This window comes from Schistocerca cancellata, chromosome 1 (genome assembly GCF_023864275.1).
Source record: "Schistocerca cancellata isolate TAMUIC-IGC-003103 chromosome 1, iqSchCanc2.1, whole genome shotgun sequence".
Taxonomy (NCBI): Eukaryota; Metazoa; Arthropoda; class Insecta; order Orthoptera; family Acrididae; genus Schistocerca; species Schistocerca cancellata.
In genome coordinates this window covers 1,021,591,481-1,021,598,234 of record NC_064626.1, presented here as the reverse complement: position 1 = coordinate 1,021,598,234, position 6,754 = coordinate 1,021,591,481, and the positions used below count along the sequence as shown (strand labels likewise).

The window sequence follows — 6,754 nt, the reverse complement described above, 5'->3', positions numbered from 1 at the left end:
CCACCTGATCTATCAAAGAGATGGGCTGAGGACGATAAAGTAGTGTAGTCCACTAAACGAGAATAGCCGCACTTTAATCTCCCATATTTGAGAATGATAGCACTTGGGACAAACTTTACACTTAATTTCGAACCTTTACGAAACATTTTCTCGCTGACGACCTCCAAAAAATGATGAAAGAAAGGAAAACAGTTTTTCACTTACATTTTCGATGCTCGTGCTGTAAATCAGTCACATGAAGCATGAAATTTTAATTTATTACTTCTTTACTACTGTGTGCATGACATGTCTTGCACACAGTTTTCAGGTATACCACCGAATTTGGCAAAAAAAATTCATCATTGTACGACACATAGTTCAGGAAATACGACGTCATAAACACTGAGATACGAGGAAAACTACTGCATCATGCAAAGCGTTTAAATTTATTACTTCGTTGCTACTAAGTCTATTCGAAACACTTTGCAGAAAGAATCCAGCGCTGAAAGTATATACAAAAATACGTATCATTGTACGCAAATAGTTCAAGTGATATGACGTCAAACACTCAGAAACACGAAAAACTGCCGCACCATGCATTACCTTTTAAGTTATTACTATTGTATGTTAACCGGGGACCTAGAAACGACGGAGAGGCTCCGTGCCCGCCGCAGCCGTAGTGGTCCGCAACCCCACGACGACTACCGCAGTCCACTTCACCCCTCAGCCGCCCCACACCGAACCCAGGGTTATAAGTTAATACTAATTCTATTAGCAATACAGTTCGCAGGCAGTTTCCACATGTCCCGATGAATATTCCTAGAAAAATATGCCATTCTGTGGCTTATAGTTCAGGAGATATGACGTCATAACAATGAGATTCGTGAGAATGTGTCGAATCATGCACTGAGTTTTAATTTATTAATTCTTTACTTCTAAAAATATTCGCATCTCAGTTCGCAGGTGGTATACACATATGCCGCTGAATGTATCTAGAAAAATATGTCACTGTACGCCCCAAAGTCCAGCGAAACTGACATCATCAATACTGAGATGCTTGAGAAATTGCCGCATAATAGACGACGTTTTAAATTATTATTTCTTTACTATTAACTCTATTCACAGCACATTTGACAGACAATAGGCATATATAGCACTGAATGTACCTGCAAAATAATACAATTTTACAGTACATAGTTCAGAAACAATGAGCTGCGCTAAAATAAAACTGTTGGGCAAAAGTCACTAAACAGACTGGTTAATATGTGTACAAATGCACTTGAAATTGGATAAATATGTGTTAAACATATTTTAAATATGGGTACGTGGGCAAAGTCACGGGTAGAAACCCATCTTAAACGCCTGGAACGATTTAAGTCAAATTTGGTATTCATATTACGAGGGCTATTCGCAAAGTAAGGTTCGATGGGGCGGGAAACGGAAACCACAGTGCAAATTCGATGAAGCTTTGCACAGATGTGTTGGGCAGTGCCTCTAGTATGCCGCTCAATCACGTCACGTCGATCTTTTCAGTTCTGAGCGCTCAGTAAGCACGTAAAAGTGCCTAGAACAATAGGGTCTCCAACCAAGTATGAGGGTCTGGTGTGAGATTTCGCCTGATGTAATGCAGCCCACATAATATAACTGCCACCATACGTTTCCTTCTGCATGACAATTCTTAGACGCACTCTGAAGGGACAATGAAGATGCTCCTGCAGTGTTTTCGATGGGAAGTATTTGATCACCCACAACAGAGCCTGTAATTGACTCTCCTTGTGTTTCATTTCTCGTCACATGACCCGCTAGCTGTAGACCAGAGTAGAGAATTGGCAGCAAGCACAGGCAGCCTGCTTCTATGACGAGGGTATTGAAAAGTTGGTATAACGTTTCGACAAATATCTTAAGACCAGAGGCGACTATGTAGAGAAGTAACTGGAAGGTGTAGCTAACTGTTGTAAATAGAACGATCGGATCTCTCTTTTCGAAAAGGCCTCATAGCTACAATCTGGAAAGAAATACTGTAGGGATATGGACTATGAACCTTCTATTGGTGTGAGTGTGATAATGTAGAGAGAGAAGCGAGGACGTGGAGATTGACAGACAGCAAGGGGAAGGAGGAGATAGGCATATACAGGAGGAGATGGACAGAGATACAAGAGGAGGAAATTGGCAGAGAGATGGGAGAGGAGGGGATGAACAGATGAAGGAAAAAGGAGGAGAATGGCAGAGAGAGGGGGAGGAACGAAAAAGGTGGAGATATGAGAAGGAAGAGATGAACAGACAGAGAAGGAGGAGGAAATGGACTGTGAAAGGGAAGAGGAGGAGATGGACAGAGACAGGGGAGAGGATGAGGTTGACGCAGAAAGGAAGGGTGAGAAGATGAAAGGGGGAAGGAGGAGGTTGACAGAGAGAGAGGAGGGAGGAGGAGACAGACAGAAAGAAGTGGGGGCAGAGGATAGACAGGGAGATGGCGTAATGGAGATGGACAGAGAGATGGGGTAGGAGAAGATGGAGGACCCCAGGTACTTATCTATTTTATTACAAATAAGAGCACTCTGTGCGCAGGAGAAACTTTGTCCAGTTTGATGAATGAGCCAGGTAACATGATCCAGTGAACTGGAACACTGCAGTTTGCGTTACTGGCTGATTCTGAACTTTTGTGCCGCTAGCAAACGGAGTTAACGCAGCTATTTTACGCGCGTCCATTTTCGTAAACAAACTGTGTGATTTACTCGTCACATGCAGCTGACAACTGCCGGTAAAGAGCATTGTGGTCGCAAAACGCTGTGAGTAGCACGTTCCGCGAGATGTATCAGGTCGTTTCTGAGCTCGCAGCAACCACGACGGATACCATGTCAGGCGTGCCTCCTGATATGAAACGCGTCCCTTCTGAGGAAGGCCTCAGCAACCCTGTGAGACTCTTCCGTCTACCAACGCCGTACGACCGTTAATGATTCCCTTGAATTCTTCGGTGGCCTTTGAGACGGAAAAGTTACCACCATCACCTGTCACACTAAATTAATATCGAATTTTCGCGCAAGTGAAACAACTGATTTTTCAAAAACGTCTGTTATATATCATTTTTCTTGTAATTTGACCTCCAGAACAATTTATTTATACTTAAAACAAAAAAACGATGCACCACGAAGGAATTATCCAAATGGGACGGCAAACGGTAGTTGTGATATACATGTACAGATAAACGATTACAATTTCAGAAAAATGGGTTATTTGTTCAAGAGAAAGAGCTTCAGAAACTGAGCTAGTTAGAAACGCGTTAGTCCACATGTGGCCCCTTTTGCAAACAGTTATTTGTTTGCCATTGGTTGATAGAGTTCTTGGACGTACTCTTTACGGATGTCGTGTCAAATTCTGTCAAACTGGCACGTTATATCGTCAAAATCCCGAACTGGTTGGAGAGCCTGCCCACAATGCTCCAAACTTTCTCAATTGGGGAGAGAACCGGCGACCTTGCTGGCCATTTTAGGGTTTGGCAAACACGAAGAGGAGCAGTAGAAACTCTCGCCATGTGCAGGCGGACATTGTCTTGCCGAAATGTAAGCCTAGGGTAGCTTGCCATGAAGGGCAACAAAATGAGATGTAGGATATCTTTGACGTAGCACTGTGCTTTAAGGGGTCGCAGATGAAAACGAAATGGGTCCCGACATGAAATGAATCTGCACACCTAACCATGACTTCTGGATGTTGGGCCGTATGGTAGGCGACGTCAAAAGTGGTAACCTAGGAGTGTCCAGGGGCCTCCATGTTGGTTCACTTCGAAGGGCAACTCATCACTAAAAACAATTCTACTCCATACAACGAAATTGCAGACCAAATGAGCGCGACACCACTGCAAACGGGGTTCTTGGTGTACACACCAGGAGGCGCAAGGGTCGCTGTGAGCTCAGCTCCCTTTCTGTGAGCCGCCTGTTAGTGCCCTTGTGGTCAACGAAGCACTAGTTGAACTTCCGGTAGATGATAACAATGAATCCGGGGCTCTTAGTGATAGACGACTGCTCGGTCCTCACCTTCTGTCGTCTCTCTACATCGACCGCTTCCTTCTTGTCGCTGAGTTCAGACATGGTTCGCCCATGCTTGCCAACATCCTCGAATCGTGGCATCGTTCCTATTCAAATGGTGTGCGATTCGCCGATCACACCAACAGGCTGCTTTGAGCCCAACTACACATCCTCTCAAATGCTGACATTTACGTACATTGTTGACGCGCCTGTCTGTGAGGCACAGTTACTGTGCGGTTGAGTAAACTGAATGACATTTGCAAAGATTGTATGCTCTGGTATTGCATCATTGTAATTTCATTCTTCGAGAGATGCAAGATCACCAATATCATAGAACAGATACCAAATTCATACACACTCTTGTTTATAAATTACAGATAATTGCAGAATATGGTGCCACACAACGTGGCACTACACAATACTGGCGCTAATAGCATAGGCACATAGGGAACACGCACGACACAGACCTGTAAGTCCACAGTATTGGTGATAAGTAGAGAAAACCGTCCTGAAACACATGTGCTACAAAACGCCAATGATTCGTGCGCATGTACCCCGACATGAATATGGGATATGATCACCATACGCACGTACATAGGCCACACAACGGGTTGGCATACTCTGAATCATGTGGTCGAGTAGCTGCTGGGTTATAGCCTCCCATTCTTGCACCAGGGCCAGTTGGAGCTCCTGAAGTGTCCTGGAGGTTTGAAGATGTGCAGCAATACGTCGACCGAGAGAATCCCAGATGTGATCGATGGGGTTTAGGTCTGGAGAACAGGCAGGCCACTCCAGTAGCCTGATATCTTCTGTTTCAAGGTACTTCTCCAAGGTGGCAGCTCGGTGGGATCGTGCGTTATCATCCATCAGGAGGAAGGTGGGACCCACTGCACCCCTAAAAAGGCACACATACTGGTGGAAAATGACGTCCCGATACACCTGACCTGTTACAGTTCCTCTGTCAAAGACATGTAGGAGTATACGTGCACCAATCATAATACCACCCCACACCATCAAACCACGACCTCCATACAGGCTCCTTTCAATGACATTAAGGGGTTGGTATCTGGCTCCAGGTTCACGCCAGACGAAAACCCGGCGAGAATCACTGTTCGGACAATACCTGGACTCGTTTGTGAACATAACCTGGGACCACTGTTCAATGACGATGTATTGTGTTCTTGGCACCAGGCTTAATGGGCTCTCCTGTGATCAGAGGTCAGTGGAATGCATCTTGCAGGTCTCTGGGCGAGTAAACCATGTCTGTTCAGTCGTCTGTAGACTGTGTGTCTGCAGACAACTATTCCAGCGGCTGCGTTAAGGTCCCGAGCAAAGCTACCTGCAGTACTCCGTGGCCGTCTGCGGGCACTGATGGTGAGGTATCAGGCTTCTTGTGGTACTTTACACTGTGGACGTCCCGTACTGTAGCGACTGGACACGTTTCCTGTCTCCTGGCATCGTTGCCATAATCTTGAGATCGCACTTTGTGGCACACGAAGGGCCCGTGCTGAGAACCTGCTGTGTTTGACCAGCCTCCAGTCGTCCTACTATTCTAGCCCTCATGACGTCATCAATACGTGTTCTTTGAGCCATTTTGAACATACAGTCACCATTAGCACGTCTGAGAACGTCTGCACACTTAATCGCTGCACCGTACTCTGTCATGCACCAAAACACCTCTGCGTATGTGGATTTCTGCCAGAGCCACCGTGCGACGACCGCAGGTCAAACGCACCGCATGGTTAAACCCCGAGGTGATTTAAACCCGCAAACCGCCCACCAGAGTGTAGTTTGACCATGTATCAGCATTATCCTTAATTTATGAGCATGAGTGTAGATAAGGCTTATCGGCCAATGATCCTCAGTGCGAATGCACTCTCATTGCCCGAACTCTGACGGGAGTCCGTTATTGACTGCCGCGAGTAATGAGTATAGTGTGCAGGGGCACTACAAATGTAGTGTGTGGACAGTAAGTTAGAAATGTGGGTCTCACGGGGAGCGTGCAAGAGATAAGTCTCTGCAGTCGCACTGTCCTCTGTGTCCTCGGTGGCTCAGACGGATTTGGCTGAGATCAAAGTGTAGTATATGTTCTTATCAGCTTAATATTGATACCTCCTGCATCACAGGACCAGAATATTAAACTCATTTTTGGCTCATGACGGACTGCTAGGGGCTTGCTCCACCTCTGTTGCGGGAAGTAGGTTACAGTACGCTTGTTCACCCACTGCTTGAATACTGCTCAGCAGTGTGGGATCCGTACCAGATAGGGTTGATAGAAGAGATAGAGAAGATCCAACGGAGAGCAGCGCGCTTCGTTACAGGAACATTTGGTAATCGCGAAAGCGTTACGGAGATGATAGATAAACTCCAGTGGAATACTCTGCAGGAGAGGCGCTCAGTAGCTCGGTGTGGGCTTTTGTTAAAGTTTCGAGAACATACCTTCACCGAAGATTCAAGCAGTATATTGCTCTCTCCTACGTATGTCTCGCGAAGAGACCATGAGGATAAAATCAGAGAGATTAGAGCCCACACAGAAGCATGTTGACAATCCTTCTTTCCAAAAAACAATACGAGACTGGAATAGAAGGGAGAACCGATAGAGGTACTCAAGGTAACCTCCGCGACACACCGTCAGGTGGCTTGCGGAGTATGGCACGCATTTTCACCTGTCCCCGTTGATGTTTATCAACCCCTGTAAGCACATCAAGGTCTGGATTTCATTGTAATTTCAATCCAATTCTGCATTATCCGTCGAT

General features: G+C 45.8%; 1 non-coding gene across 1 annotated transcript; it reads left to right on the top strand.

The window, feature by feature from the left end:
- The first annotated feature begins 6,029 nt into the window (after positions 1–6,029).
- LOC126096505 (U2 spliceosomal RNA) lies at positions 6,030–6,228 on the top strand. The gene has a single exon (XR_007522057.1). It is a non-coding gene; the product is annotated as a U2 spliceosomal RNA (small nuclear RNA).
- The last annotated feature ends 526 nt before the right edge of the window (positions 6,229–6,754 follow it).